The 12,708-nt window shown below is 29.8% G+C and overlaps 1 protein-coding gene across 1 annotated transcript in view; it reads right to left on the bottom strand.

Moving 5' to 3' along the window:
• The window catches only part of LOC108689143 (glycogen phosphorylase), a 48,450-nt gene that overhangs the window by 20,255 nt on the left and 15,487 nt on the right, over positions 1-12,708 (bottom strand). The gene's annotated exons all lie outside the window — the stretch shown is intronic.

Here is a 12,708-nt window from a genome sequence, read left to right as displayed (position 1 = left end):
ACGGAGAAATGTTTTAAACAAAAGTTGTATGGTTCGGAAAGAGATACAAGAAATATAAATACCATTGATTTGACTTTGAGTGGCGTAATTAAGGTCATGTCACTTTGAATTTTTTTACATGGAATCTTATCCCAAGAGCTTTTCAGAACATTGTAATGGTATTCTTTTTCATTAAAAACTTTTCGCGTTATAAGCTTTAAAAGTTGCAGTACTATCGGCGTTAGCATTAATCAGGTGTCCGATCGACGCAACAGCTAAAATCTTTCGAATGGTCCAAGATCATTACCTAGATAACATTTGTCAAGATCAAGACCATTAGAGGATTTCTCTTATTTCCATTTAGATAGTTCCTGTTATTTTCATTTTTGCACTACAAATTCATTTTTACTGCAGAATTTGTGTCTTGGAACGTAACACACATCAAATTTTCAAAATAAATTGAGTATATCGAAAAAAATTACACGTTTTTAGCCATTTTCATGACTTTATTAAATACTTCTTAATGTCATAAAATACTATTTTCTCAAAATTCATTTTGAATCGATAGCGTATGATATTTTTACCTGAGACATACTTGATGGTGGCGAGGTACAGGTATATTACGCTTTGAAGTTGTAGCTTGTCTGTTCAAAAGACCACGGTTAATGTCATTCTTTAAAATTATATCTCTACCCTTAATATACACCGATTTCATTTTGTGGCTACATTACGATTCAGGCACGCAAAAATACATAGGAAACTTCTACATCTTTAAAAAAAAATCTTGAGATTTGTCCTGTGTAATTGGAGGAATCATATTATAAAAAAAAATCATACATCTATTAAAAAAAAAGATCTTAACCTTCATATGATCACAAAAATCGATTTTTTTCTAAAATTGATTTTTTTACTATTAAATTTCTTTCCTTTCAAGTCATACAACTTATTTGTTTAAAATGTTTTTCATATCATTTTTCGAGATATTTGCCTGTAGTAATTAAAATAAGACATTCCGTAAATTACGCCAAACAAAAATATTTTTTTCACATATAATATCTTTTTACATTTAAATGTCAAATGAAATAATTTCGATTTTTTTAAAATTTAATCTATAACTTTTTCTATAATTTGAGAATAAAAATTCACAGAATAAAATTCTATTCTTAAATTAATATGTATTTTAATACGTATATTTAGTATATTTATATATATTAAATACGTGCATGCACGTGTGGATATTCCATTTTTTAAATAATTTTCATATATTATGAGACACGTAAAATTATGAACAATTCACTGTAAATTTATCTAAATTTATCTAAAGCAGATTTGATTAATAATACAAACTTTTTCAGATATATCACAGCAACAATATACAGGGAAGCTTTTATGATCATGATACGAAAAGAATAGGACCACTACTACATGTTACCAACCATATGTTCCCAGATCAACGATCGTCAGCATGCCAGTCTAGCTATACTTCCGCAATTGTAGAGATGCATAAGAACGCAGAACTTACCACGATTGCGCTCCGGGGCAACTTGCACATGTCCTCTCTGAATATTCCTTCGTACCATCCTTATAAGCGTCACGGAGATCTTTAGAGAGGGTATCTGTGCGGTCAGTAGTCACACACGCGACAATTCCAATATTATTCAGTTCAGGATACAGCCACGCGAGAGACAGTCTCACTGATGAAGAAGGAAAGGGAGAAAGAAAGAGGGGGAAAAACGGTACGGGAAGAAGTTGGCAAACGCGAACAGGGACGTAACTATTCCAGGCGAACTCTGTTTTAAAATTGAACAAAAACAGCTACTTTGAATTCTGTCGGAAAAATTACAGACATGAATAAATTTGTTACAATATTTCAGTTAAATGCTGATGAAAATGCAAAAATTGACCAACAAAATATGACGAATTAGTAATAAAAATCGAACAGAATTTGATACCAGTTATGTATTCGATTTTTGCTATCAATATTAGGTCTGTTTTCTGTGCTGAACTGGTGTACACTTTTGGAACTTAAAGTGAGATGGATATATATTTGGTATTTGTCGAAAGAGAGAAAGAGAGTTATAGTGCAGTTTAGTGCAGTCTAGTTTAGGAACAGGAAACAGATCAATTGTCATCGTGTTATGTTTACACTAACAACAATGTTATCAATCTGAACAGTTAGAGTTATCGGAAACAGATTTTGCAAAATGTCTACTATACCTACATTTCGTCAATAGAATATCTCAGAAAATATCTAACAAAATGTACTAACAGTATATAATGATAAATTGATCGTAGAAATCGAGTATTTGTAAAACATTTCATATTTAACTGTTATCTTAAAAAGACTCAATACAAACATAGTTTTTCTTATACGAATATCAAAATTACTAGTAATTATAAGATATTATTCAATCTTAATATGTTTTTTATTTTAAAAATAGGTGTAATATGAAGACTAACAGATATGATCTGAACAGATATGATTTACTCAACTTCTTCTATATTTTAATAAATTTGTCAACAGCAATGCAATCCAAAAAAAATATTGCTAATTTGATGCTGTACTTAAAAAGAGTTTAAATACTAAATTATCAAAGATTTTGATTTTTACATTCAAAAAGAATTTAAATACTAATTAATTCTATAACTAGCTTCAATTACTATATTTATTACTATATTAATTAATACACTAAGCTTCAATTACTCGCTTTGTGATCATACCTTGGATAAATTACATGAAAACTTTTAACAATCAAACATTTAACAAAATCAATGTTGAATGTTATACGTAAACGAACCGCTCAAAGACGAAACAAAATGACAATATTTAAGTAATGTTACTAACGTCACATCTGTATTGTCACTTCAAAAAAATGCTTCATTCAGAAATTACAATGAAGATACGATTTGATCGTTAGTACAACTTAGTCAAAAACTCTTCTCTATATACAATTCTGTAATACTAATATTATAATAGTATATTTTCTAATATATTTATGTTTCATATTAATAATATATTTGTATCAAAAATGTTTATTTATATTTATAATGAATTCAAAGATCGATAAAATTTTGATTTTAATTGTCTTCTAATAATTACAATAAAAATTTTCCTAATATAAATAAAAAGCTAAATTATTCATTATTAGTGAATTTATGGAAGAAAATAGAAGTTAAAATTAATCAACCACGTAAAACTCGCGTAAAATCGAATGCGCAAAAGTGATAAAATAGCTTTGCCGCATTGCGGATGTGGTCTGTGATGCAGGTTCTATAGAGAGTAATTCTTTAATGAAAAAAAAATCTGATTGCATTAGGGTAACTCCGATATATATGCCGCACCTAATAAAACCTTAATTTATTATTTACTATGTTTAAGGTAAATGAACTAACCAATTAACCAGTAAAAACCAGTAAAAACTTTTTGTTATCTACTATTATAAAAAAATATTAGAAATTAAAATATTAATAAATTAGAAATTAAAAATATCCGAAATTATTTTTTTATTAAAAAAAAGAACTTTTTGAAACAAGATGGGATATATGGCTGTTCATAGGAGGGAATGGAATGTACGGTTCACGAAAAATTTACAAATAATGTTTATAAATAAGACGTAAAATGACAATCTATAAAATGTGTTTACAAAGTTTTATTAAGAAATAAAAATGATAAATATGTATGAAGTATAATATAGATAACAATTATAATCTTTTACATACAAATGTTATTATATGAGGTGCATATTTTAAGTAAAACGCATTTATTGGAAATCTATAACAGATTAAATCAATACGTCAGAAATGAATAAATCAAAATTCTTGAAGAAAGAATAATAAGCATAATTAAATTCTTTTCTTTTAAATATATCAGAATTTTTTATTAATCAAATTAGGATAATCCAATATTCACGTCACGCAAGGATTTACGCCGAAGTCAGAAAAAATAGAAATGATGTACATGCAATCATTTTGTTATGTGCCTTCCAATTATATTAGTATTGTGTTATAATTTATTTATTACTATTAATATTAATAAAATTATTATCAGTTAAATCGATTTGTCAATGTAGTGGATAGCGGAATCATAATCTATATAAAATGATTATTATACAGATTGCTAAAAATTTAATAATTATTTAGTAATACGTAAGTGTAAAGAAATAGTAAAGAATGGAGCATAGTAAAATACAAATGCTTAGCTCTTATATTCTTTGTTTAGTCTTATATATCCCACAAAATGCGCAGATTAGATTCAATGCACTAAATGCACTAAATGCATTACATGAAATATATCTCAGTTATAACACATGTATTAATAATATATGTAAAAAATTATAATTATTCTCTATTACTTCTATACATATTTATCATTCTTATTCCTTAATAAAATTTTATAAACACGTTTTATAAATTATTATATCATCCCTATCAAGCGATTCAACAGCTGTTCGGTAATGATACGCAGTTGTGTGAGCATCGAAAATTCCGAACGTCGCATTTTATAATGACATTCATCTCACCTGATTCAGGATTTTTTACTAAATATGGCATTTTGTGTGTGTGTGTGTGTGTGTGTGTGTGTGTGTGTGTGTGTGTGTGTGTGTGTGCGCGTGCGTGCGTGCATGTGTGTGTGTGTGTGTGTCTAACTTCGCCAACCTCCCCGTACAGTCCAGTCTCGTGTAACTTCTGGTTATTTCCTAAGTTGAAAAATCCGTTGAAGAGCATAAGATTTAACGATGTCGAAGAAAACTAAATGCGACACTCGGAATTTTCTACGCTCATACAATTGCGTACCGTTGTTGACTAAACAGTTATTGGGTCATACCTTGAGGAATAGAGATACTCCTTCCTAAAAATTAAATGTCTGCTTTCCACAATAGAGAAAAAGAACAAAGATGTACGCAGAAATCGGATACACAGATCTCGTACGTCATATTGATATAATCAAATAATTTTTCTCTAATGTAAATCTTTGCAACTTTCGATATTTGTAACACTTACCTCTCATGATAGAAGATACAAATGACATTTCAATTTTTACAGTGGAAATACGGTTATATATAACCACAACCACGATAAGAAATGAAATGCGTTTACTTGTTCTCGTGACTAGCGTATTCGTTTATGGTATAGAATTATATATTAAAGGTCGACGCGACGTCGTGTATGGCGCCGCTTTATCGATTCGTTGTACATGCGGTCCCTCCCTCGGATTTATCTATACTGTGCGTCATCCAGTGGAAAAAGGGCTACCATTTTAGCGGCTATGTTAGCTGTATGTTCACAAATAGAATAGATTGTATACCTTACATGAAAAATTCTATTGTAAGTATTAAAGGAATCTTAAAATTGTCTCTGTTTTACTAATTAAGTACTATTTACTGATTAAGTACTATTTTCATAGAATGATATCATACGTATTACTATAGATTTGACAATCCTTTTCCAAAATTAATCCTTTGTGTGACAATAAGAAGTATCCTTTTCACCTTTTTCTTTTTTATTTTTTTACGATTATGTACTGTTCACATTTTAATATAATCAATTATGATTTCTCATATTTTTCTGATACGTTAATACTTACTTTCCATATTTTCCATAATCTTTATATTCGATTGTTCATTTTTAATTATTTATATTTTATAAACAAATAAAATTAAAAGAATTTATTTTGCCAAATAAAATTAAAAGAGTTTATTTTTATCAAAAATGTGATTTCATGGAAAATATTTAAAACAAGAAGTTGAAAATTACTGAATATTCTTAATTTTGCTATTTTTTACACGCCAGATTTTTTTTAATAAAAAAATTACTTGTCTATTGAAGATAAAAATGAAAATTTCTTGCATTTTTATCATGAAAAGTCATTCTTTAATAAATACGGTGTGCTAAATATGAATATGACTTCAAAAAAAAATTATATGTCACATAAAGTTTCTGAAAAAGAAAAAGTTGAAATTCGAAAAAACCTAATTAATTCCTATATGGTAATCATTAGATTTTTTAAATTTAACTTCAAATTTATAATCAGCGATCCAAAAAATATAGAAATGTGAGATTTCACAAAAATTTAAGTGAAAATGTGTCACACATAGAATTAAAATATATTTATTACGTATCGATCTGAGTTACAGTTACACTGACGAAAGAAAGTACAATAAAGAAAGAAAAAAAGGAAGAAAAAAATCATGAGTATGCAAATGGTAAGGCAGCAGAACTGTTATCACATCTACCAGTAAAAGTACAAAGACAGCGAGAAACGGATAGCTTATATAATAATACATGAAATAGATACAAATAATATAAAAACATGAAATAGATAGTTGATGAGGCAGTTATTGGTACCTCCGGATAGACGGCTGAGAGGCTGAGAGGCGACTTTTGAACCGATGAGTATAATATAGTTGAGAAACAATCTCATAGTCATCTCTCTGAGAGATGAAAAACAGAAAACGAGACACGGCTGAGCGAAAAGAAGATCAGTATGGGAAAAGATCAGATGAAAGAAAATAAAATTGAAGAACTAATGGCAATGTATGAGAAGGCGGGCGAAATTTAACAGAGCGTTGAAGAGAATAAGATAGAAAGCCTTAGTATCGAGTCAAGAATGACGAGAAAGTGCAGTTTGGTGTTGAGATGAAAGAGATTGCGAAGTTATGATGAGATGTTAGAAAGAAACAAAAAACGAGGCAATAAAAATAGAGAATGAAGCGCTTGTGAATATCGAACCATCCGGAATTAATGAATGAAGAAGATAAGTGACTGCATTTCCAAATATTGTATAAGAAACGGAGACAGGAATTTTGAATGCTCTGAGATAAACGAGGATGAACATAATATCAGCATACTCAAACAAGGAGATTATAAAAAGTTGAAATACTAAGAGCGATAGAGAGGACGAAAGGAATACAACAAACGAAAGAAGGATACGAAAGATCCAAGAGAAGTCAAAATTTTTAACGGATATGAAAGATCCAAGAGAAGTCAAAATAGATACCAAGTATTTTAAACAGAAGTTGTGCGCGGAATTGGAACGGCGTCAAGAGAGATACTGAAAGAGGATAGACAAGATAATGACGAAGAGGAGCCAGCAATTAACAGACAAGATTTGGAGGGGTTTAAATAAAGGGAGTTTGTGGAGATCCATCCGGCAATAGATTTAACGTCTTGATTCAAAAGCCTCAGCTAAGGAGAAGCGAAAGAAGAAAGGAGAATAATGTCGTGTCGGCATACATAAGAAATTTGGTAGTAACGAGAGTAGAGGGTAGACCAGAGATGAAAAGAATGAATAACAAAAGAGCAACGACGGATCTCGGGAGAGACCGGAAGGAACGAGACAAGATGGGAAGAAAGTAGAGAACGTGCTGAGAACATTTAACAAGGAGCGGAGAAGGAAGAAGACAGAGAAAGAAAGATCACGATGATAGAACTTAAGCGGTAGCAATTCATAGTCGACAATATCGAAGATTTTTAAAAAATCGAGAGCAATTATATATATATATATATATATATATATATATATATATAATAGTAATAATAGACGCTGTTAGGAAACCGGAATCAAAGTCACGGAGAATAAAATCAGACAAATATAATAGCTCTCTGGTTGTGCTATACAAAACCGGATTGGCCGCCGAAAGTCGGATATGCATTTTACGAAGTTAACGTAAACATTCAATTGTTTGAAACAGATTTGCTCGAGAAGTCTGAAGAGGAAGGAAAAAACAGGCAAAAAAACAAGGTGAAAAAGGGTGGCGCATTTTAGGAATGGGGAAAACTGTAGTTTGTTTTCAGTGGAGAGGAACAGTATTAGAGATAAAAGAGAAATTGAGGATGAGGCATTAAAGCATTGAGGGAGGCAGTACAGGAGCAAACGATTGGGAAGATCGTATGGATCAGCGGTTAGGGCTTAATGTGCTTGAGGATGTTGAAAAGTTTTGTAGCGGTAATGGGAGTAAAAGTAAATGTTTCGAGAAATATTACACGAAGAAAAAAGGAAAGGAGAAGGAGAAGGGAGTGAGAGAGAGAGAGAGAGAGAGAGAGAGAGAAAATAAAATTGATCTAAACTGCATGCACACGAAAAATTTGGCGAGTAGTATTGATCTATACACCTACATTATATAATTAACATACTAAATGTTTAATTACTATAGAAATCTACTATAATATACTGAAATATTATAGTCAGTGTTGTATTCTTCGGTTCGTTAAATACAGGAATTTATTAAAATAAGAGGAAGTCATATTGAATATATTTGTAATTTCAACTAAATCTCTTTTGTTTTCATAAATATTATACAATCAATTAAATCTTGTGTTATGCGAAATTATTTATTAAACATATACTTCACTTGTTTAAATAAAATAAAATAAATTTACTTTTACTACTCCAATGTTTTTTTTTAAACGATTAGTTTTTTCAAAATCTAAAAATATTCTTTTTAGTATAAAAATCGGAAATTAAAAATACCTATCAACTTCAAAGTTTTGATGATTAAGAAGTTCATAAGTAAAACGTCTCTGGTTCTCTAATGTAATACAAGATCATTTAATACTAGAACTGCGGTTGTGCATTTTTTACTCATTTGATAATTTTTCTTTTCCAGTTAATTTGGCACATGGATTAGATTTTTGTGACTTTTCATAAATAATCATAATTAATTACAAGTAACTTTACTTTCATAGTAACAACCCTCCCTCGTAAAAATTTATCTTGAATTACGATTAGATTAATTTACATTCGTTTACGTATTAAAAAAATGTTTACCAACGTAAAAATAATCATAAATTATCGACAGAACAGTATAAGTTATTTTAAAAAAAACGTTTTTCAAATCTTAACTTCGAATATCTTGGACCTATTATAAAGATCTATTATAAAAAAAATTTCGAAATTTGTAGGGGTCATTTTTCGTTTAATCTACATGTTTATGAGAAATCGCCCGCTTTTTTTTACATACATATAGAAAAGAGAACTGATAAAGAAACTTAAGATCGCGTTTTGCGACCTTAAAATAAGATATTAACGGAATATTGGCAATTTCCGAGCTATCTATTAATGGATTCCTCTCAGAGAATCGTAACATTAATCAGCTTTTCAAATCTTAACTTGAATTATTAATTGCTTCTTTATGTCAATTGATAATTGGATTCTTGCCAAAATAATTCATCAAAAACAATAATGGAATTAAACAAAATATACGTAAGACTACATAACGTAATGTATGTGCAGAGATTCTCAAATTTCTTATTCAACAAGTTTCGCAACATGCACAAAACCAAGATATGATGTAAAATATACAGAAAGTTATAGATGACATGCAAAATAATCTTATGTCAGATATAATTCAACATATAGACTTGTATATATTTAGACACAAAATTATTCCTTTTTTTATCTCTTAACGTCTATTAATCTCTTCAATTAATCTTTTTTTGCACCTAATCACACATGTTAATGTTCTGTCTGTTAATATTATTTTCTTTTTATGGCTTATTCACTTCTGTATTCATCACTACCGAGCCTTAGACTTCCTTCTTGCATTCATACAGCGCGAGATATACACATGTGTCAAATAATCATCGTTCTCACGGATTGTCGTTACTCACATTCTTCCTTCGTGATGACCATTTTCTCTATGAACATTCGGTTCTATCGATTATTGTTTACACCAAAATCTGTAATTTCCGTCTGAACTTGAACGATCGACTTAACAAGAAGGCGATCGTTCTAGAAAAACACGTTAGCAAAGAATCGAAAAACGATAAGCAAACAGTGAATACGTGCTGATTCTAATGACTTCGTAACAGAGGGAACTGCTCCGTTGATTTGGAAATCGACGACGGTCTTCGGAAACCTGGCACTAGACCAACGAGCGACTGGCTGGACGTTATATTTAGTAGCGTCCGAGAACAGCGAGTCCGATGGATGGGTAGGGGTGCCGCCGATTCGAAATCGCATTCATGTCGGACTAGTTATTGTATCTTGAACTGTGATGCGGAACGCCCAATAAGTGAGTGAATATTGTTATATGCCTTCCGATTTAAAATGTTAAAACGTTTGATTTTTTTTTTAATGTTTAAAATCTTTCTCAAATAAGTTTCTTTAACGGACAATATCTAATATAATATTTCAATATACATATATACATGGATACTTTGAAAAGTTTGATAAAAAAATAAGTAAAATGTATTTTAAAAAAATCAGTTTTACTTTTCAACATAGTCACTTTTTAGAAATACACATTTTGTATGTGAATCCATGAATTTTATCCAACTCGACTAAACAAATTTTTAATTTCGCATAATGATGAAAAATAGTTACTCAAAATATATTTCATTTTAATCCAAGTAATTCTGTAACAATTTCTTTTTCTCGTGTATACAGACTCCATTTTGTAAACTGTGTCGAGCCGGTTGAGACACAGAAAAAATTTGAAACACTGCCAAGTGAAATTGATTGAATACTTGGCTCTTGAAGCTTATCAGTTTTTGGTAATACTGCATGTAATATCAAATCAAGATGCAATTGACTATATAGTATTAAATTTAATATCCACGTCCTGTTTATGCTTCGCAGAAATTATGTTGAGAAATAGGATCCTTTAGCTGCACAATGCGACACATGCCGATTTCTCAGAATAATTGTAGATTCAATCTTTTCTCCCTATAATTCAATTCGATAATTAAGCGCATCAATTCTCAGTAACTATTCTGCATAAATAGTTCATTTTGGATTTTCTCCTCAGAATTAATTTTCTATTAGTGTATAGTATTTAACATTGCTGATAATAACAAAAATATAAATATTATTATTTAAAATTTAACATTTAAGAAACTCGCAATTGCTTGTAATTTTATCATAGAGCAATATCCAGTTTGTTTACATCCCGATTAATCACAGACTGTAATGAATGGTTTATTGCGCTAAGATATTACAATTCATCGAATCACAAAGTTCGTTGCTTGCACTTTTTTCTCTCGTCTATGGATATATTCCAAGCGCTAAAAATCTATACGTTACGTACATAGCCTATATATTTATCTCATTTTAAGTGCAAAAATTTATGGAAATTTCAAGCAATACGAACAAATCTATAGATGCAATCAATACAACACTCACTCACTGAACGCCTAATAATCAAGTGTGATTGGTTCTTGCTTTTAGAAGCAATCACATTCAGCTGCTTTACTTTATTTAAGCCTGTCATTAACCTCATTGTTAGTGTACAAGTATTACCAGAAGACATGATAGTCTCAATGCTAAGATACATAAAAAATAAGTTTCTTATTTTTTCTTCGGTTTTAGATATTTATTTCTAAAAGAAAAAACTGAGAAAAGTAAGATTTTTTATAGAAAAAAATGAGGAAAAGAAGTCTAAAAAAATGAGAAAAGCGAACCACTCTCATGCTTATGATATGAGGTACGTACATATATATTTTATGTAATGCATTTATTGAATTTAATATAATAAATCTAATCCGTTTATTCTGTGTGCTTTGGGTATAAATCCTGTCCGCTATATATCCGTAAATAATATCCGTATATTCCAAACAGGTAGTTCGAGGTAGGATATGCAAGTTAAACAAAGCATGGAGCTAAGCACATACATTTTGCTTCATTCTTTATCATCCCTATATATACATTTATATATCATCAAATAATCATTAAACTTTTTGCTTTCCTTACAGTGATCATTTTTATGTGGGTTATAATACATGGCGCTATTTATGATATTGATGAATCGATTCAATTGACAAGAGTTTTATTAATATTAACAGTAAAAAATCATAATATCAATAAATAACATAAAAGCATATAATAGACTAGTTGTATGTAAATTATTCTCACTTCTTCTATTCCTTTTGCGACGTATCTTCGCGCGGCGTAAATATCGGAGTAATCCTATTGTACGAATTCTATTTTCATTTATTTGTGATATAAAATTTGTCATATAAAATATTAAAAAAATATTATAATGATGATTTTTCGAACGTTTAATTTGAAATTGATGTGGTAATTAATGAATGATAAGTAAATGACTGTTTTAAATGACTGTTGTAAATGTGTGCCTTTCCGTATTGAACGAAATTGAATAAAAGAGAAACATATTAACGTGTTCTCATTCATCAGCTGAAAAACGAGTATTGAAAACGAACAATCCACTCAAATTGTGCATACGTTGTCGTTCAGCAGCGGAAAATCAAGTATTGGAAACGAACAAGTATTGGAATCTCTTCAAAAATACTCACACGCATACTTGTGTATATTAGTCATCCTTCATTATATTGCATGTGCTTGAGAGTGCAAGAAATAGCCAAGAAGGGGCTAAAAACGGTCCATATGAAGTGTAAAAATGGTTAAAAATTTTTATAAAAAATAAATTAAGCGACTTAGCACTTTTACCGTTGTGAATATGTGGCGTTACACTAAGCAAGCAATGTCTCCTGTCACGAAACATAAGCTGTGCACTAACTTTACTTCGTATTTATTAAACATGTGAGTTGTTTCTTTGTTAATACTATAAATGTCACTTTCTTTAAATAATCTTATAGACACACACAACGGACTGAGATTTAAACCTGGTAACAAAGTTTGCGAGCATTTTTTGTAAATAAAATTTAATCTAACTCACATCTATCTCAGAGTTTAATGCAATTTTGTAACAATAAGTTGTTTTACATGAGATTTATGGAATTAATTTGATTTGATAGAATATTGATATTACG

Source organism: Atta colombica, unplaced genomic scaffold (genome assembly GCF_001594045.1).
Source record: "Atta colombica isolate Treedump-2 unplaced genomic scaffold, Acol1.0 scaffold261, whole genome shotgun sequence".
Lineage (NCBI taxonomy): Eukaryota > Metazoa > Arthropoda > Insecta > Hymenoptera > Formicidae > Atta > Atta colombica.
This window is presented reverse-complemented; position numbering and strand designations above follow the sequence as displayed.